The sequence below is a fragment of the Perognathus longimembris genome, chromosome 28, assembly GCF_023159225.1.
Source record: "Perognathus longimembris pacificus isolate PPM17 chromosome 28, ASM2315922v1, whole genome shotgun sequence".
Classification (NCBI taxonomy): Eukaryota; Metazoa; Chordata; class Mammalia; order Rodentia; family Heteromyidae; genus Perognathus; species Perognathus longimembris.
The window spans coordinates 79,956,839-79,979,330 of NC_063188.1; the positions used below are offsets into that span (position 1 = coordinate 79,956,839).

Consider the following 22,492-nt stretch of genomic DNA (forward strand, 5'->3'; position numbering starts at 1 on the left):
AAACTAAAGTTGTGATAAATTTTGCCAGGCAGATCTACCATCAGAGATGCACCAACCACCACATTTGCTCCTTGAGCAGCTAACACAAAAGTAACAAGCCATCAGAGCAGCCAGAGCATCATTTTATCACCACAGGCCCTACTGAAACATAAGCCAGCTTGACACACAAAATAAGTAGAGATAGAGAGTTCAGAATATTCTGGAAGCTGCAGGCAAGTGGAGCATTATGTTCCCTCTCTCAGAGACATAACCTGCATTTCAGAAGGGTGTCCCAATACCAGCACACATAATTTCTTCCTCCTATGACACCAAATAAGAGCATGTGGGATTGTCAATTGGACCAGGCAGGAAGTGCAGACTTAGTCTGCCCAACTATTGGTGTTAGTAGATACCCAGAAAAGACCCCAGATTACATGACCCTGGTTGCCCAATGTTAGAATTAACCACTATTAGCACTTAAAACCCACTCTCAAGAAGCACTTGTCCTCTCATCTCCCCTGCCTGATGGCTACTTCCAAGGGCAACCTGAAGATCAGGCCAGTGGACTCTGCAAGAGGCAAACAGCCAGCAGGCTATGTGGACCCCACCAGTACAGCCAGGGGAGATGTCGGGAGCCCTTAGAGCCTTTTGCCCCCAGCAGCGTCTGTGCATTACGACATTGGAGAACCAGTGACCACGCAATGTCTCTATACCCAGACCCACACATGCACCTTCCTTCCTCTCAGGTGCATAAGCTGAGGTGGCCCAGGGTCCCTACATGGCCTAGGGACATCCTTTCCCTTCCAGTGCCCAACAGCTCCATCCAAGAGGTAGCCTCTCACCAATGGCAACAGGCTGAGGGCTGAGACTTTTTTATCCCTACTGCTGGCATCCGGGGATCCCCTGAGAGAAACCCCAAGGCCTGCCCTGCAGGACTAGTATGGAGTCACCCTCACCACTGTAACCCTGCTCCCAAAGAACCACTTGTCACCCTGTTCTCTCCCTGCCTGCTTACTCAAAGACCCACTGAAGGTCAGACCTGTGGAGCCCATGGGCGGCAAACAGCCAGGCGGCAATTTCCTCAGCACTGGCACTGCCCGCGGCCACCAGGATGACCAAAAGGGCCTTTAGCATCCCCACCAGTGCCTGTGCACTATGCCAGCTGGGGTTACAACCCCATGCATATTCACAGGTACTCATGACCCTGTGGACCATCCAGACACCCGGATAGGAGTACATTCCCCCAGCTCCAACTTCTGACATTCATTCTACCATGCACAGTGAGGGACCAATCTCACACAGGAGGAGGTGGAGAAATGTGGGGTTGTACAGGGGCTGAGAGATGTTCAGGTGTGTACTCACAACCCAGCACTGTAGTAGTGGATGCAAACCCCTGCTGTCTTCTATGTTACCTTAGGGTTTCCATAATGGCTCACAATTATCCTTCAGCTGCCTTGTGCTTTTGAGCAAGACTTGCAGCACCATGCCTAGCTGCTGTATGTGTGCTGCTCTGGTCTGAGGACACAGATACAGGGATTTGCCCTCTTCGCTTTGATGTCTTCCTATGAGAGGCTGGTGTTGTAACATGGGCAACATAACCAGCACAAAAAACCACGTTTTTTAGAAAGACTGAGTCCAGATCATGAATTTGCCTAGCCATACCCCAAACACTCTGTCTCTCTCTTTCAACCTCTCTCTCTCTTTCCACACACACACACATTCACACTCACATAAACACACACACACACACACACACACACACACACCTAGGCCACGTGACTAACTAGGATAAGAAGTTGGCACCACATTCACATGAAACACCACTACACACACAATCCATACTGAATATGCCACTGTGTCCGCACAGATTAGTTCTGGATATATCATCTATCCCTATTTGGACGCTGCAGCCTGATGGAGGACCTACATTGTTCCTCTCAGGCTGCATTAGCTGAGATTCAGCAGGGAGTGCTGAGGCACCAACTGGTCTGGACTCATATTTTCCTCCCTCACTGGCTGATGGCATTATCTCAACTGGAATGGGAACCCCAAAAGGACAAGGCAGGAAAGGCAGAGATATTTTTCACAACTGCTGTCACTGTTAGATAAACAGAAGAATTGGCATTGCTTAATTAAGCCTGAACCAGCAGAAGCTGGTAGCCAAAGTTGGAACTTGCTTTTGCCTCCCAAACATGCTGTGGTCTTCCCCTTCCTCTCTACCTGCTGGCAGCTGGATTGAATTTCTAGATCCTGCTTCTGGCACACAGCTAGGAGGCTACATCCTGCTGCCAACTCAGAGCTTGTGAGCAGCTAGGACGTCTAGCACTCCAAGTTGGCATCTGCAGACCATGTAAGTGGCAGGTAAAACAACTCCCTATTGTCCTGTCCTTACACAAGGTTTGGATGCCTGCCCTAAGATTCAAGTAGTCAACCAGCAGCAATCCCTGCCGGCATCTTACCAATGAGGGTGAGGGGCCAGTTACAGAAAGGAAGACAGGGAGAACTGACTATGGTTTTCTCTTTGGAGCCGTCAGAATTTTATTAAGAATCACAGGAGAAGAATCACAGGACAAACCAGAACTTCCGTACAGTCTACCAGGGGCTACTTGTGCCCCTCCTCCTTCGAAGCAGAGTAAAAGAATGCCATCAGCGCAGAGCATAGGGACAGATACTCCTTAATTATTTTTCTATGAATGCTAGTCTTGAGACTTGATGTCAAGGCATGAGCACTCTCCCAGAGCATTTCTTTTTAAAATTTTATTTATTTATTTATTTTCTTATTTATTGTCAAAGTGATATACATACTAAGTGAAGTGAGCTAGACCCAAAGAAACATGGACTCTATGGTCTCCCTTATTGGGAATAATTAGTAGAGTTTAGGCAAGTCATAGCAGAGCATCACAAGAGCCCAATAGCTATACCCTTATGAACACATAAGATGATGCTAAGTGAAATGAACTCCATGTTATGGAAACGATTGTTATATCACAGTTGTAACTACTTTCAACGTCCCATGTGTATCTGTAGCTTCTATTACTGATGATGTTCTTGTATCACCTTCCTGTGGTTGTACCTACACTATCTCTGTAATCTTATCTGAGTATATTGGAAACCATGTATACTGGTATTAGAACTAGGAAATTGAAAGGGAATACCAAAATTGAGAGTCACAGGGTAAAAAAAGAAAAACAACTACAAAAGCAATACTTGCAAAACTGTTTTGGTCTAAGTGAACTGAACACCTCATGGGGGGAAAGGGAAAGGGGGAGGAGAGAGGGGGGTATGAGGGACGAGGTAACAAACAGTACAAGTAATGTATCCAATGCCTAACGTATGAAACTGTAACATCTCTGTACATCAGTTTGATAATAAAAATTTGAAAAAAAAGAAGAGTTGAAACAAAAAAAAGTGATATACAGCAAGGTTACAGTTTCATACCTTAGGCCTTGGGTACATTTCTTTTACTGTTTGTTACCTCTTCCCTCATTCCTCCCTCCCCATTTCCTTCTTCCCCCAGGAGTTGTTCAGTTGGTTTACACCAAACGGTTTTGCAAGTATTGCTTTTGGAGTAATTTGTCGTTTTATCCTTTTTCTCTCAATTTTGATATTCCCTTTCACTTTGCTAGTTCTAATACCAGTATATACAGTTTCCAATGTACTCAAATAAGATAGAGTGATAGTGCCGGTACAACCACAGGAAGGGGATACAAGAGGATCATCAACAATGGAAGCTACGGCTTCACATGCATGTTGATAGTAATTACAACAGTGATAGAACAGTCGTTTCCATAACATGGAGTTAATTTCACTTTGCTTCATCTTATGCATTTCTGATCAAGGTAGATCTCTACCACTTGAGTCACAGCTATACTTCTGGCTTCTTTTTTGAGTAGCGAATTATAGATAAGTGTCTGAGGGATTTCCTAATTCAGTCCTCTGATCTCAGCTTCCCAAGTGGCTAAGATAACAGGTATGTGACAACACATCTGACTCTTTAATTTTGTAAGAAACAGAAAACTCTTTATTGACCAGTCTTCAGCATTATTTAAAATTAAGTAAAGAATATACAGTGAGAAAGCATTCTGATTAGCTCAAAGTTATTTCTCTGGCTTTAGTAGAACCAGCAAATCAATGCTTTGAAACATTCAGCCTACACGTAAGAAATGAATTGGGGTAATGCCAAAGCATGCAAGTCAGTTTGTGTAAAATTTTGTTAACTCCTGTAGGACAGCAGGCCTGAAATAGTAAAAACTCTCTAAGTAGCTGATTCCTTTTCCACAGGCTGAGTCTTCCATACACTAAAATTCATGACATTTCGTTATACACATTCTAGTATTCTGTTAATGGCTGACTACATAATCTTTTCAATGTTTACATTGTTTCGCTTTGCTGATTAAAGGGTATCAAGATTTTTTATAATTTGTTTATAATTTGTTTTTATAATTTGGTGGTGAAGTTATTGGTGGTAAAATATATTCCTTTCACATAAATCTTCTAAGAACCGATTGCATTTCCATTTCTAGGGCAGAGGCAGGATGACTTAAGGTTTGAGGCCAGCTTGATGCCAGCATGAGCTACCCAGGGACCCAGGCTCAAAAGCAAAACAAGGATCAGGGTGATATAGAGTGATATAGATCATTTGACTGAAATATGGTGTGATGTCCAGTACCTCCAAATATACAAAATCTCCAAAAAATGTTAACATGTTTTATGTGCACACACATACAATATACAAAAAGAAATTGGGATGGCCTTTCAAAATAGCATTTAAACAAAGTTGTTATGATTAAGTAATGACTAAAAAAATCTGTCTAACATTTTAAATCTCTGGTCTTTAATTCTGAGGAAATACAGACTGGAAGAAAATATTGTATCCTGATGGATTAAACAACTATGAAATCCTTTATTATATTTTATGCAAAAAGAAATCTCCAGAGCACCACCAATACTAAGTTCAAAATGAACAGATGAAATTTACTTCATCAGAATGTAGTTACTTTTCACAACAGTAATGCAAAACCCAAGACTCAGATTATATATGTATATACATATTTAATGAATGTATATATAAATGGATTTAAAAATTAATGCATTTCATGTCTATGCCAATGCAGTTTCCGTTCATAAAAAGCAATTACAACTTGAGGACATTGAACATTAGCCTCTCTTGCTAGCACCCACTCAGGTTGGTCTACATTTTTCCACTTCATGAGGAACATTAGTATTCCATCATTTTTTGAGGCAATAATTATTTGTTCAGGCTCAAGCCCCCTCGAAAAGCCAAATAGGTAGTCACTAGGATGGCTTTCATTCTCTGATGTGCTATCATCATATTCACTCTTACATAAAAGAGTTTTCTGAGAAGTTAGAAAATCTTCCATTAACGCTGGGCAATTTAAATGCTCTTCTGGTTCCCAGGTATTATCAGCATCTGAATAGCCCTTCCATTTCAAGAGATATTGTACCTGCCCATCTAATACACGCTGGTCTACTATTTTCTCCACCTCGAATTCCTCAAGTTCTGCTTCCTCAGAATTTTCATTCTTCTTCGTAATTCTTTTTGGTAGTATGGTTTCCTTGGTGGCCATTTTTAAATTGCAGGTGTGAAGAGCTGTTATTAATACCTCAGATGCTCCCAGTCACGACTCTGCAGCAACTGTGACTGTCGAGCCTCAAGCTTCAGTCGTCTCCAGGGGATTTTTGTTAAATTTCTACGGTAAATCCTATGAAAAGAACAAAAACAGAACATCAATCCAAGTCAATTGTGACTCTTCCTAAATCACCACGTCTGCAAGTCCAAAAGAAATCCATCCCCATGGCGTGTTCCTCAGCAACAATCAGGCTTCTAGTAATAGACCAACAAATCAAATCAGATAAGGACAGGCAAGGTGTTAAAAGCTAAATTCTCATTGGAACCACGACCAAAAGAGGCCAAGCAAACCCCAAAAATATCCATAGCAAGACACACCATAAGAAACCCACAAAAGGAAAGATTAAAAACTCTTTATAACATTTACAGAGAAATATACCTACAGTGACACAATGATTTAAATGATAGCACAGCACGTGTCTCTTCTGAACTCAGAAGTGGGGAAGGAAATGGGACATTTTTCTAATGTAAAGGACTGCCAACTCTGAATTCCACGTTGATGAAACTTATCCTTCAGGAACTGTGGGGAAATAAAGACATTCTCTGATGACAGAAAATTGATAAAACTGTCACTAGCAGATGCATCAATAATGACGATCTAAAATAAATTCTCCATTAAAAAGGAGCTATACCAGTAAGTGGCAAGAAATTCTAGAAAGAAAAATGCAGGGTAAATATAATAGACACACCTACTCTGTGCAATTTTAAATCCTCTTGAACTGTTGAAGAAAAAGTTGTAATACCAGCTTAAAATGGGTTCCCTCTATAAAGAAAAAAATAGTTGAGAAATTTATATTCCAAGTACTGGACATGGCAATGAAAGGGTAGAACAACTATCCACCGAACACCAGACTCTGAGTTCAAATCTCAGCACCACCAAAAACAACACACACTCCCCGAGTAGGAGGATTTAAGAACAAGCCTAAATACAGTAACTTCTACTTTAGTAGAAGTCAAAATTAACAACAGTAGACTAAGATTAATTATATACATATATCTTCATAACTAGAATTACTATGAAGTATAGTGTACAAAGTGTACTCCAAACATTAAATAGATCCAAATATTCTACTCTCTGCAATACAACAAGAAAAGGAAAACAGGAGTGAGAAACAGAGAAACTGGGAGGACACAAAAAATAATAAAATATGAGACTTGCCTGATTTCAGTGGCTTATGCCTATAATCTTATCTCCTCATGAGGCTGAGATCTGGCTGCTCTCATTTTGAGGCAAGCCCAGGAAGAAAAGTGCTATAGATGCCATTCCCAAACTAGCTAGCCAAAAGTGAGGCTGGTAGAGTGGCTCAAGTGCTAAAGCACCAGCCAAATAACCATGAAGGTCAGGATTCAACCCCAGCACCATCAAAAATTAAGAATCATAAAGCTATGAATAAGCCCAAAATTTCTATTCAAGTTAAATGTTCAAAACAAATGCATGAGAAGATATTCACAAAACATTTTTAAGCATCTATAGGGCAGATGCTCTTCCACGTGAGCTGTGCTCTCAATTTATAATTTTTTTTTTAAAAATAGTATTTTACCAGGTGCTGCTGGCTCACACCTACAATCCTAGCTACTCTGGAGGCTCAGATCTGGGGATCAAGGCTAAAAGGCAGCCCAGGCAGGAAAGTCTCTGAGGCACTTATCTCCAACTAACCACCAGAAAACCCAAAGTGGCACTGTAGCTCAAACGTTAGAGCGCTAACCTTGAGCTGAAGAACTCAGCACCTATGCCCAGAGTTCTAGCCCAATGACATACAAAAAAGAAAATAAACAAAGTGTGTCCTCTCTACAACAAATTCTCTTGAGGAATAATAGCACAGAGAGTTAAAGTATTAAAAGGCAGAAAACATATAATATAGAAATCTGCATTTTCAAAAGCAGGAATAACTAAATATTAATATGAGACTTCCAAGAAGCCTCTCCAAGTAGAATCACATAGGATGTGTGATTCCTACAGCAACAAGTCCTAACAACACGAGTGAAATGTTGTCATCAGAGAAGCTTGCTAGAAATTCAATTCCTGAGACATTATTGGAGATTGGTCATGTGGACTCCCCTGCCAAGCATTTTACAAATTGTCAGACTCCTAATAGGAAACCACAGCATAGCCACTGTTTGTACACATGGCTGGAGAACCACTGAACAGTCCTTAAGTCCTACTCAGGTTTGCTGCTAACATTCTCCAAATCTATGTTCCATACCCATCCAGAGATTTGTGTTGCTATGGGGCTTTTCAAAGTATAGTTAGCAGGCTTGCTGTATCAACTCATCTGTGCACAGCTTTGGAGTCAGGAGACTTCTTATCCCAGGATGAACCACGTTTGTGCAAACTAATTATGCAGAATGAGCCACTCTGACCAGTTCTGCAAATGGTGAGCCTCTCTTAAAATTCAATTCCCTGAATGCTCACAGAGGCTTTGACATCTTACTTTTAGTTTGCATAACTTCCCACACAATTTTATGACTGCAGAAATATCCTAACAGCAACAGGAGACAAAGACAAATCTGCAGATTTTTAATCTTCCACCAACATGGTTTTTGGATCTGGCTTAAACTCAGTGCCTGGCCACTGTCCCTGAGGTTCTCTTGCTCAAGGCTAGAGTTCTACCATTTGAGCCACAGCACCACATCTGGCTTTTTCTATTTATGTGCTACTGAGGAATCCAACCCACAGCCTCACTGTGCTAAGCAAATGCACTGCCACTAAGCCACATTTTCAGCCCAACTTCCATCAACTTTCACACAAAAATCTGCAACAAAGATGAGTAGTATAAAATCTGTCAAGGCCTAAAAACCAGTTTGACCATCAGCATACAGATTGTATTCCATCTATGCAAAGTTGATTCCAAAGCTAATATTTCATCAATACATCAACACTGTTTTAAGATATCATACATAGAAAATTCAGCACTAACATCTGATTTTAAAAATTACTCTCAGAAAACTATGAATAGAGGCTTATGTTCTTAATTTAAGATAGTCCATACTTACGCCATGCTAACTATACTTACCCAGTTGGGTAAAGGAATAAGCCCAGACAGAACCCTTGCCTTTCATTTTTGATGTGCTAAATACTCTACACCCTCCTCCCAGAGTGCATGTAGGGAGGGAGTCCCTCAGGTGCCAGGGTCTTCCATATGTGCCTGTTTCCTCACAGCCAGTGACATTCTGGAGACCCTGGTGATTGCCTGTATCTGCCGATTGCCTGCTGAGATTGAACTTGCATTTCAAATATCTTGAATGAATTTCTATAGAGAAGATCAGATGTGGCTTCCTCATCTCCATGCACCATCTCACCCCACCTTATCTCATCAGCTTCCCAGAATTATCTGCTGCAACATTTCAAGTGTTCTGCTGTAGGAATGGCCAGAGGCAGATGATGTATGCCAAACAGAAGACTCTCCCATTCTGTGCTGACCTGGAGCTGCTTCTGAACTCAAGGGCCCTCTCCTCCCCCTACACTAGGGACCAGTGCCTGGCCCTGAGGTTTTGCCCCAGTACCAGCACACACACACACACACACACACACACACACACACACACACACACACACACAGACACACACACACAGACACACACAGACACACACACACACACACACACACACACACACCCCTTACTTCTTAGAATTACACTGCAGAGAATGAAATACATAGCTTCCAAAGAAAATATATACAGGATGTGTATGCTGAAAATTCCCAACTGATAATGAGTCTAGGATGGACTCAATACATGGAATTTAGATCCAGTTTCTTTGCGAATTAAAAAAACCATACAGTAAAGGTAAAAATTCTCCCCAAATTGATCTACAGGTTTATGAGAATTCCCCTTCAATACTCAAACAAGATTAAACAGATCAAATGCCTATAGGCAAAAATGTGAACTGCTATTTATATTGAAGTTTATTACAAAAATTAATTCAAAATAGATCATGGATGGAAGTAAATTTTACTTCTGTGTGCAGGTGGCAGGTGTGCAGTGGGCAGTAGGTAGGTGTGCAAACAAGGGCACTCAGTGAACCAACCTGTGGACGGAATTAGAGCGGAGGGGTGCAGCCAGTCAGCAGTGGGCAGGGTCGGAAGCAGAGAGTGATGTGATTGTGATGGCGGGGGCGGGGGGGGGGAGTGAGTGGGGAAGCCAAGGAAGGAGATAGAAGAGGTGGAGCTTGGGAGCCCACAGAGACCAGTGGTACCTTTGCTTTGGCTTGAGCCCCTGATGTTGCCTTTTCTGCTGTTGTTGCTGCTGCTGCTGCTGCTGCTTTCACCTGCAAAACACTGCCCACAACTGACCGATTGACAGACACTCTGGGCAGGAGATCAAGAAATATGCGCGGGCACATGAGAGTGTGTGTGAGTGTTCGAGTGTGTGTTCGTATGTGTGGTCCAGTAGTGGACCGGGGTGGATCTAAGGGATAGGTAGAGGATTGGGGGAATAAGGGCGGGGGGGGAGGGAAGCACGCGGCACCGTGGGGATCGGCTATCAGTCTCCAGTGGACCTGCGGTGCAGGTTGCTGTGGAATTCTGTGTGGCACTCTGAAAGGCTCCAAAACTCATTCTGCGGAGGTACACATCACAGAGGGTGGGAGTGGCATGGGTGTGGTTGGGGGGAGTATCAATTGGCCAGGCAATTGGGGGACTGCTGGAAGACAACTCTGAAAGACATGTACCTTCTCTTAGCCAGAAAAAAGCTGGAAGTGGAGGTGTGGCTCTGGTGGTGGAACCCCACACTTCAGTAAGAAAGCCAAGAGCACAGACCCTGTGTTCAAGCCCCAGTACTGGCACAACATAAAAAAGACTACTACCTTACAACATGAACATACCCTTTTTTTAAAAGCTCAGTTTGCCTTATACATGTTGAAATACTATTGGCATAGATTCCATAGAAAATCTAGAGTTTCATATTCAGGGACATGTTCACACATTACATATATCTACATATATCTATGGATAAACAACAGGAATCTAAGACAATTTAGAAGAAAAGAATGGGGAAAGGGTAAAAGGGAGAAGATGAGTAAATTTGAATAATATTCCAAATACACATAGAAAAAGCATAAAGAATCTCAATGAGAGTTGTCACTAGTTGGGGGGGGCAGAGAAAACTAAACTAAAATACATTTTAAAGACAATGGTGTAAGTGATGTATTTGAATTTTGTTCCATAATATGCTTGTGATTTGCTTTGGTCCTAAAGATGTGTGTTTTAGCATTTCAGGTTACAGAATTTAATTTTGTTTCTTTCTACTTAAATAATTACGGAGAAAAGAAGGACACAGCATGTGGAGATGCAGGCAGTTTCTACAAGGTCCCAGAGCCTGAAGCAGTGACACCAAGTTGTTAGTATTCAGCTCTTTTCAACTTTTATATGCCGAATTTAATAGTAGGCTTTTGTGCACATCGCTTTTTATGAATGACAAAGTTATTAAATTGTATTTAATGTAACTTGTTGAATGCTGAATCATTGAAACAATAATTCATTAAAATCAGTAATTTTAATCATCTGTAAAGCTAGTGCACTCTCTTCCAGTAAGCTTGAAGTTTTCTTGCTCTTCACAGAATAATATTCTTAGAGAAGCTAAGTGACTGCCACATCTTAATTAAATGTTCTTTCAACTGTAACAAGTTCAATTAAGTAGCTTTCCTCAGTGCTCCATGATAATTGGTTAAGAATATATCTCATTGCTTGTCACTTAGATGGAAAACTGACCACTTAATGAATTAGAGTGAAAACTTAGGCCCTCTTCTCAAGAATACACAATCATTGCTTCTTAACTATATGGATAATTAGGTGTTAGATAAGGAGTTGACATAACACTTTGTAAATCTTATTTTGGGGGCCAATACTGGGTATTCAACTCAGGACCTCATGTGTGCCAGACAGACACTTTTATCACATGACCCACACCTCACCCCATTAAATGAATTGGTAGGCAGTTGAAAGCTGGGTGTAATAGTAGGTGGATACTGTGAAGAGGCAGGTGTGCACTTGAGCCAAGAAATCTATATCTGGCCTGGGTAACAAAGTGAGACCCCTATCTCAAAAGAAAGAAGATAGAAGAAGGCATTTGATAAGGAGTTTTACAAACACATATAATTGTTTTTGTTTGTTTTTACCAGTCCTGGGACTTGGACTCAGGGCCTGAGCACTGTCCCTGGCTTAATTTTGCTCAAGGCTAGCACTCTGCCACTTGAGCCACAGTGCCACTTCTGGTCATTTTCTGTATATGTGGTGCTGGGGAATTGAACCCAGGCCCTCATGTATATGAGGCAAGCACTCTTGCCACTAGGCCATATCCCCAGACCCCCAACAAACACATATGTTGATGAAGCTATATAAAGATCACTTCAGAAGGCTTATGGCTATTTGAATAAATAGACTTTGTAAAAGTATAATAAATAAACTGTATAACAGGTCATCCCAAGTAATCACTTCAGAAGGTGTCACTTGGTAGATCATGTGAGCATGTACTGAGCATGCTAGGCATAGCCATATGGCAGCTAATAGGGAAAACAGTTATCAGAGACTGATTTTTTTTAAAGGAATTTACAATTCTGTTTCAACAAAAGTAATACCAAAATTGGCCATTTGTAAAACTTCTATTTAGAATGGGTATTTGACATGTTCTCTTGTATTTTCATGGATAAATTGCCCTGGGTTTATTTCCAAGTGAACATGTAACTTTTATATTGAACTGTGGATCCAGGTACAGAAATCAGCTTTTGTTAGACTTTTGACTTTGAGTAGCTTCACTGAGCTCACTGCTACAACTGCACTATTACTTTTAGAAAACTACTCTGTTCTATAAAGTCAATTTGATTTCATAAGGTGCAAATAAACATTGCTGACAGGTTTGGTGTGGTTTTGATCACAGTGTACTTGCAATCTTTGCAAACAGTGGCCAGAGGATATTGACTTTTCTCTAAGTTAAACAAAGTTAAGTATATGCCTTCCTGTCCTCATTGTATTATTGAACATCACTAATCCCAGCTAAAATGAAACTGTAATTTTGCTTAGCAAACTAAAATACTTTTTTTGTAAAACTATACATTTATTTCTTAATTTATTTCTATGATCTTAGCAAATGCAGAAATAGAACATGTAAGAGAGATACTGAAATCCAGTTTGTTCACTACATTAATATGTCTTAACCAAAGCCTAAAATTTTGTATTCTAGTTAAATTGAGATAAACCCAAAGGTGAGTTGTCTTTAAAATTACTCATTTATCTTCTGGATGTTCAATAGATTTTTTAATCTAAATCATGAAATTATGTTTGTTTCTGTCGTTTTAATTGTCAATAAAATCAGATTGTGTGATATTTCTGAATACATTTTGAATTAATGAATATTAGCAATGAATACTTAGAGTTTTTAAGAAGATACACATGCTTAAAATCCTTCTGCATTCTTTTAAAATATAGAATAGCTATTTGGATTATGCATCCATGTATATATGTGTAGCTTTCATAAGATTATAGGGTTTATAAATATAACTTGCAATAAATGTTATAATAAAAATGTCATAATATTAATTTTTGAAGAGCACAGCTATACGACATTCAGTCTAATATGTGCCAAAATTTGACCATTTTCTTTGTGTCAGTCCTGGGACTTGAACTCAGAACACAGACCTTGTCCCTGAGCTTCTTTGTCTCAAGGCTATCACTCTGCCATGTGAATCACCACTCCACTTCCAGATATTTTTCTATAGGGGATGTTTTATTGGAGATAAGGGTCTCATAAACTTTCCTGCTCAGGCTGGCTTCAAATCGCCATCCTCAGATCCCTGTCTCCTAAGAAGCTAGAAGCTAAGAAGCTAAGAAGCTAGAAGCTAGAAGCTAAGAAGCTAGGCATGAGCCAGCAATGCCTATCCAATATTCCACAGTTAGGTTATTTGGCCTTCTTTGAATGTCAAAAGCAGAATGAAATGGTTTAGTCTGTCTTCTGCTAAGAGGAAATGAGCTATTTGCTCTGTGTGTGTGTGTGTGTGTGTGTGTGTGTGTGTGTGTGACAAAACTGAAAGAGACCTAGAGAGATTGAAGACAAAAAAAAATAACGCCTATTTCCAGACACTGATCACCAATACCTATAATCCAAGCTATTGTGAGGACTAAGGATTTAAACCAGCCAGGGCAGAAAAAGTCATGCTATTCATATCTCCAATTAATGAATACAAAGCCTCACCTGGAGCTGTTACTTCAAGCAGTAGAATGTCAACAAGGCAAAATGCTGTAAACTAACTGTACGTGACGGGCAGAATTGGGGAGAAGGGAAGAGGGAGAAAAATGAGGGAGGAGGTAGAAAGATTGACAAGCCATGTACTTACTACTTTATGTATGTAACTATAACCCCCCTGTACATCACCTTGACAATAAAAATTAAAGAAAGAAAAAAAGTAAGGGAAAGTTCCCAGGCCCTGGGCTCAAGTTCCAGTCCACACACATACAGAGATACACATGTGCATGCATGCACCTGAGCGAGCACAAGAACGAACAGGCATCTTTTTTTTTAAAGAAAACACATACTCCCTACAATTAATACGTACTAATAAATATGTGTCAAAAAATCCTTTTTTTGTGGTTGGTATGAGGATGTATTTGTTGAAAACTTGCTTAAAATTCCACATGCTTCCCAATACTGCTAAACGAAAACATAATATGTTTTAAGAGATTTCCACTACCTGGTTTCCTTTGCATAAAATAGTCATATTTTTCTTTGAAAGAATATTGTTCATCCATATTTAAAACAAGAATTGTTTATGCTCAGAAAATTTTTATCTAAATTTTCCCTACCATAGCCCATAAGGGAAAAGGTTTGAAAGTGACGAAATGTTGTTTTTGTAAAATACATGGATTTATTTTATTTCTGAAAATAAAGGTACATTGTGACCATTTGGAGTGCTGTAAAGAACAGAACTCAGAGCACTAGGATAAAATGATTTCTTATTGGAAAATTCTTGGTGTCTACAGTTTGATTGACACAGAAAGGGGAAGATTAGTGCTTCCCTTAAGGAAAGAGAAGGGTATATATGTACACAAAAAGTGTGTGTTGGTGTTTTTGTTTGTTTTGTGCCAGTAATGGGGCTTGAAACCAGGCTTGGTTTCTGTTCCTGAGCTATTTTGCTCCAGGCTAGTGCACTACCATTTGAATCACAGCTCTACTTCTAGTCTTTTGGAGATTAAGTGGAGGTAAGTGTCTTGTGGACAGCCCACTATGGAATGGCTAGGAATTGGGATACTTAGATCTCAGGCTCCTGAGTAGCTAGGATTTGAGGCAGGAGACATCTGCACCCAGATATCTCATTAAAATGGAGAAGTTCATCCTATACTGTTTGGTCTCCAAGGTCCAGAATCAAACCTTCTTCCACTCCACCTATACTTCAGAAGGAGGCTTCTGAATCTCGTCAATGCATTCAGGTGTACTTGTTAGGTGTTATAAACCAGTGCCTGGTAGCTGTATAAGTACTCAGTGTATCACACTTGACTGGCTTTATGACTGATAACTGGTGCTTTTCCAACTGAGTCACACCTCCGAGTCTTGCTTGTTTTCTGCTTGTCCTTGACCTAGAACTCAGAGCCTGGCTTCTGTGCCTGAGCCTCTTTGTGCTCAAGAGTATTGCTTTTCTATTTGTTTCACATCACTACTTCAATATTTTTCTGAGTAGTCTATTGCAGATAAGAGTCTCATGGACTTTCCTGCCTGAGCTGGCTTTGAACTGAGATCCTCAAATCTCAGCCTTCTTAGTAGCTATGATCACCAATGCTCAGCTCCATGTCCTGCTAGTAGATGGGTAATTAGTATGAAAGCTTTCAGACTTTTTTTCTCCCAATGGGCTCTAAACTCTATATCCAGGTCTCATTATCCTGAGGGTCCAGGATTACAGGATTTAGAATATGGCATGAGGTTGACAGGTGTATATTTGTTCCCTAGGGCATTTTTACTGTGTGAATTACCCTTGTCCTTCTAAACACCCTCTACAATTTGAGTTTATGTGATACTGAAAGCAGTGACTCCCCATCTAGAAAGTTTTATGATCTATTCAACTTTTCTACTTCTTTCATGTTCAGTCTTTATAGCTACCTCCACATTCTCAAATCCCTCCTTTACCCTGTCCTCCCAGTTCTCATCAGGGTATATAATCCCAGCCTACCTACACTGCTTTTCATCAGGTTTTGGGGAGATGTTGTTTGTTTGTTTGTTGTTTTGTTTAATTTGGTTTGTCAGTGCTCTGGCTTCTTTTTGCTCACTGCTAGCACTCTACCACTTGAGCCACAGTGCCATTTCTGGCTTTTTCTGTACATGTGGTGCTAAGGAATCAAACCCGGTGCTTCATGAATACAAGGCAAGCACTCTACCACTAGGCCCTATTCCCAGCCCTATACTACTTTTGTCTTTATGCATTTGTCCCTCTAGGTGTCTTTGGTGTATGCTGATAATAGTGTTTAAATACAGTACCTAGGTGTAGTCTCTGAGCTTTTTGATCAAGGGTAGTCTTCTACCACTTCAACCACAACTTCACTTCTGGCCTTCTGCTGGATATTTGGACCTAAGTTTGACAGGGACTTTCCTTCCAGGGCTTATTTAAAACTGTGGTACTGAGGTTTAATATGTCCCATACCACAGATATAAACATGTGGCCTATATGTATATCTAAGTTTCTTTTAAACAACAAAGTTTCACATCAAATGTTTTAGAAGCATTCACAATAATCACTAATTTAGGAAATCAATAATATGTGCATCTGACAAGCTTTATAAACACTAAATACGTCCCTAACTGCATTATTGAATTCTGAGCAATCAAGAAAATATGCACTCTATTTTGAAACTATGAGCATTCATTACTTTTAACTGTTTTACTTGAGGAGAGTGCTTTTTATTGTAAAGGTGATATACAGAGGGGTCACAAATACATGATCGGGTAATTAGTACATTTCCTCTTAACTATGTCATCCCCTCCCTCATCCTCTCCCTGTTTTTCCCCTCCCAGTGTCCCTTACCTCATCAGTTTCTGCATCAGTTTCTGAAAGATCAAACTTGTGAAAAATTTTGTATGCTGGTTGCTCACTCTTTTAATCCAACCTCCTCAGGAGCCTGCGATCTAGGAATTTTAGTTCAAAGCCCACTGTGACTGGAACATCCATGAAGCACAGATGGTCAATTAACAACCAAATATTGGAAATTGGAGCTGTGGCTAAAAAAACAGAGCAGTAGCAGTGTAGGGGGAGGGGGGAAGGATAGGGTTGGGGCCCTGAGCTCATTGGCCCAAAGAAAAATACAAAAATGTGGAATAGGAAGCTTGGTTGGCTTAATGAGAAACTAAAATCTTATCATGTGGAAGACCGCGATTTTCACCTAAGAAAGAGAAAGAGTGGTGAGAAGAAGGTTGAGAAATAGGAAAAAGAAGGAGTGGAGGAAATGACCAAGGCAAAGTAAGAGGAAATCCAAAAGCCAGGAGAACGAAGAAAAGCAGAGGATAGAAGTTGCAGAAAGAGAAGAGAAAGAAAGACAGAAAAAAATGAAAGGAGAGGGCAAGGAAGAGAAGACAATGGATATGGGAGAGAAAAGAGAAGATGGAGGACAAAGGTGTAAAGAAAAAGACAGGAAGGAGGAAGCCAAGCTGCCTTAACAGCAAGCACATACCTTGTACTTTCCCCCTGAAGAGCATGTTCCTCTGAGACTGCCACAGGACTCTGAGTTGTCAATGAATACTTACTTTGTTGAAGAATACAAACTTCTCTTTTAGCCATTTGGCCTGGTGACTGTGAGGTGTGATGTAATCCATGAATTCTGGTCTATGTTTCTCTGCAATTTTATATCTGGGATTCCTTTTCCATGTCCTGTCCAAAGCTCCATATTCTGCCCATCCCCCAGGGCTAGTCAGGAGAGATGCAATCACCAACAGTGGATTTGGGAAGCATCACATCTGAGTTTGACTGACAAACCACCTGCGAAGTGTTCCACCAGGAAACATTGTCCAGTGTCCTTATCTGTAGGAGGTCTGTCTCCTCCAAAGACATTGTTAACATGTTATAAAATAGAGCACAAACCACTAGCTGCCCTGTTAGCAATTCACTAGTTCTGAAATCGTTTTTTTGTTTTGCTGCTGCATTTTGTTGTGAATGAATGCGCACTCAGGCACATGTGTTTCTTTGCTTGTGTATGATTGTGTGTGTGTGTGTGTGTGTGTGTGTGTGTGTGTGTGTGCCTAAAGGAGAGTTTCAACTCTGAGATCCTATTACTTTCACAGTGTCATCCTTGTTCAGCTACAGCTCTACCATTTGAGCCACAACATCAGCCTGACCTTTTGCTTGTTAATCAGAGACAGACTGTACTGGACATTTTCACCTGGCTGGCTTCAAACCACAATCTTTCAAATCTCAGCCCAATGAGTAGGTAGGATAGCAGGTGTGAGTCATCCTGGATTGCCTCAATCGTTTGATTTCTGTGTCACACTTTTCCAAACGGCACAAACATGCTATAGACCAATAGCAACACTTCTATCCCCAACTCCACTTGCCTTCAAGCAAACATACACCCCTTGAGTCAACTAGGCTGGTTTAATGTAAATATTAACCTGCAGAAAGGTCCTCTAGTACTCTAGGGACACTGAATGATGAGCTTAAGCTGAACAGTGAAGGGGAGGAAGCCAGAAAAGGAGCAACATGCTGGTCGTTCTACAGTGCAATCTCTGCATCACCTTAAAAGTGCAAGGCTCCTCTTATCTTCCTGTTCTGCTCTCTTACACTTTTGTTCTCTTCATGCTGCTAAGGTAGCTCTCTGCCCACTACTAACTGTGATGTGGATCAAGAGCCAAATGCCTGCCATGTGTGTCCAATTTCAACTAGAAAACAGTAACTCTCTTCAATTCCAGTATGAGGAGAGTCTCACATCTTCTTTGCCAGAGTTGGGTCAAATGGCTATCCTCACTTCATGGGAGGCTAGAAGGAGACCTCCTTGAAAATTTGAGTCTATAATGAAAAAGATAGGAACATTGGATACCACCTAAGCAACTATAAGGAATTCCCACAAAAAATTATAATCTGTTTAGTTTACAATGCCCCTCAGATAGGTATCCAACATCAGGGCTTCAGGCTAGAAAGCAGCCACCACCAACATACATGTGTATACCCTACTTATTCTGTTTGTCTTACCAATGCCTATTCTAGATCTACATTCATTGAGGATCCTTGGTCTCTTGACTCTCTGAATCTGCCTATCTCCACAGGACAAAATAGATCCTATGGCAAGTCATTAAGGAATAGGAAGATTGATTATGTGTTGCAGTTGCGAATGCAATTTTTCAGAGTTAGAAGAAAGAAAATCAATAGTGGAAACTGTTGCTACCTGAAAATGTCTCTCTCTCTCTCCCTCTCTCTCTCTCTCAGTGTGTGTGTGTGTGTGTGTGTGTGTGTGTGTGTGTGTATGTCTGTGTGTCTGTGTCTGTGTCTGTATCTGTGTGAATATATCTGCCTGTCTGTGTGTGTGCTGGCCCGGGGCTTGATTGAAATCAGGGCCGGGGCACTGTTCCTGAGCATTTGTGCTCAAGCCTAGGCTCTATCATATTGATCTATAGTGCTATTTACAGATTTGTGGTAGATAATTAGAAATAACAGACTCATGGAATTTCCTTCCACGGTAGCATTGAATGGTGATCATCAGATCTCAATCTCCTGAATTGGTAGAATGTTAGGCTTGAGTTACTGATGACCAGTTTGAAAATAGTTTTTCTATTTCTTCATGAACTTTGTGGTTTTGGACATTGCTATATCTGAAAAAGCCTTGTGAAAGCCAAGGGCCCATGACTCATAGGTATAATCTTGACTAAACATTATAATAACATAACATAATATACTACAATATAGAAGGAACTGAGGTCTAATGTCCATGGTTCTAATGCACCAAGAGCAGTTAAGCCTGTGAGACTTTTGTCTCCAATCATGAGAGAGAGACAGAAGGAGAGAGAGGGAGGGAGAGAGAGAGGGGGGAGGGAGAGCACAAGCTGTTGCTCAAACTAGTAGAGAACAAGCCTTCAGTAACAAACTCTATGGCAGGAACCAGGCCCTGAGTTCAAGCCCCAGTGCTAGCAAAATAACAGAAACCAAAAAGCTGGACATCTTTGTTGGCTCAAATTAGTAATCCTAATTACCCAGGAAGCAAACATTGGGAGAACTACAGTCTGAAGCCAGCAGTCACAAAACAGGAAAATAAAAAACATTTATCAAGGCTAGGTGTAGTGGTACACATGCCAGCTACAATGACAAGCCATACATAGGAGGTTGGCAATCCAGGCTAGCCCTGGACAAAAATAGGACATCCAGTCTGAAAACAAAGAAAAAATGATTGGGGGAATGCCTTCAGTAGTAAAACGGCAACAAAGTAAGAGCAAGGCCATTAATTTCAACCACAATGCCACCTAAAATACCAAAATAATGAATAGTATAATTGTGACAGTTATGTGGCTTGAAATTATTATATCATTTAGCAAAAGAAGAATAAATTAATTATTACAAGAGGTCCGTAGAGGAAAATTAAAACAAACCAACTGTTGACCAAAGTTATAAATATTCTTGTCAATACTGGAATCATCCTCACACTTGCCCATAATATGCTCTACCATTACTGTCATTGTGTCTGTGTGCCAGTGTGTGGTGCTCTGTGAGTGTGAGTGTGTGTGTGTGTGTGTGTGTGTGTGTGTGTGTATCCTAGAGTTAGGAAACAAAGCCTGTGTACTATTGCTGAGATTTTCTGCTCACCATTAGGCATTTATAACATGAATCACAACTCCAGTTCCTCCTAATTGTTGGTTAATTGTAAATAAGAGACTCTAAGACATTTGAAGCCACTCTGGCTTTCAATCAGGATCCTCCCATGTCAGTCTCCTGAGTAGTTATGATTAAATCCATGACTCACTGGTGCCTTGGTCAGCCTACCTTTTTCACTGGCTATGGGAGGTGGAGTCTCACACACTGTTCTGCCTGGGCTGTCTTTGAAACTCAATTCTTCAGATCTCAGCCACCTTGGTAGTTGGAATTCCCTTTCATTTTATATCCTGCACATCTTACACTGGGAGCTGAAGAGCTTGTGATCTTGAAGCTCAAATAACACAAGACAACAAAAATCCCATAGCAAAAGAAAACCAAAGAAATTATCTTAAAAATATCCCAAGGAATGAGAAAGTAGAAGAAATGATTCCAGCAAAAGAAAACACTGTTGCTTCCTCTTGACACCTTTTCATTTGGACAATAACAAGGAACAAACTCAGAAATAGGCACTCTATGACTAAAATCAGGTATCCAGTTATCTGCTATTCATGTTTTTTTCCCAATTGACTCTAATTTTTCCAGGTGAGCATACAGATAATGCCTTTATATGCAGCTCTACATTGTGACACTTCAGACTGAGATAAGATCTGAAAAGCTAATTTCTTTGGATGGCCTCAAACCACAGTCCTAAGGATCTTTACCACAAGGGTGGCTATGATGGCATGAATAAGCCCAACAATGCCCAAGAGCAGGCTCAAAACACATAGGAGCTAAGGAATCATAAAGCCATGATGCCACCTGAGAAATATTCAAACATATGATGAATGCGTGAGTACATAGCTGTTAATTCTAAAGACAGGAAGGACAAGGACAAAGCATGGAGAGGTGAGGGCCCACCTGGGTTGAATGAGAACTTGTTTCATAAAAGAAAGAAAAGCTGGACCTTGGGGTTCATGTCTATAATCATAGCTTCTTAGGAGCATGATATCTGAGGATCACCATTCAAAGCCAGCCTGGGCAGGAAAAACAGTGAGATCTTTCCAACCAAAGAAATGCTCAGAAAAAGCTAGATTTGAGCCAAAGAAACTCAGGGACAGCACTCATATCATTAGTTCAAGATCCAGGGTTCAAAAAAAAAGAAAAACAGAAAACGAGGAAAAACAATATTTAAATTCAAATAGCAAGTTGATTACTCATGGTTTCTTGATAGGATTCTATTATTTTATTCCCTGTTCTGATAAGAGATTTTTATTTCTTGACAATAATATATATATGGATATATATTTAAACATATGCAGTAAACAATAAAAGAAAAGAAAGTAAAGAAAATTTCATTTTGTTTGAAGGCTATAACCGGGTGGAAGAATTGAGCTCCTCTTTTCAGGCGGCATTAATCTTAAATTAGATGCAAGACACCGTGGCCCCAAGCAGCCTGGGATAATATTTCCTTGAGGATTTGTTAGCATTGGATCAAGGTATCACACAAGATAGTTACTTTGTTCAACTGGTGGAATAAGGGCATACTTAGAGGATGAACCAGATCACTTGACCCAGAACCACGGAGCAAAGAAATAACCACTTAATACCAGTTTCCAAATCCAGGATCCAGTGTCTCATGCCTGTAATCCACCTACTCAGAAGGCAGAGATCTGAAAGTTGCTATTCAAATCCAGCCCAGGAAAGGAAAAAAAATCTATAATAGTCTTTTCTCCAATTTACCATCAGAAAGTCGGAGGTGGGGCTGTGGATCAAAGTAGTACAGCACTAGCCTGGAGTAAATGCCCAGGTGTGAGTTGAAGAGGCACAGAGGCACGAATGACAAAACATAAATGAATGAATGAATAAATAAGTAAATAAAAACACGCTCTCAAAGAGGCGCTTATCCCATTTTCTCTACCTGATGTCGACTTCCAAGCACCACCTGAGGAACAGATGAGCGGACTAGGCAAGGATGTGAACAGCCAGCAGGCAATGTGGACCACCCCATTACATCCAGGGGAGACCTCGGGAGCCCTTAGGGCCTTTGTGCCCCAGGCCAGCAGCCTCTGTGAATGACAAAGGTGGAGAATCAGCGACCATTCAAAGTCTCTACTCCTCAA

The 22,492-nt window shown here is 40.6% G+C and overlaps 1 long non-coding RNA gene across 1 annotated transcript in view; it reads right to left on the reverse strand.

The window, feature by feature from the left end:
* Nucleotides 1-5,371: 5,371 nt before the first annotated feature.
* The window catches only part of LOC125343679, a 44,355-nt gene continuing 27,234 nt past the window's right edge, over nt 5,372-22,492 (reverse strand). The window contains exon 4 of the long non-coding RNA XR_007209364.1: nt 5,372-5,702. This is a non-coding gene — a long non-coding RNA (uncharacterized LOC125343679). The remainder of the gene's footprint in view (nt 5,703-22,492) is intronic.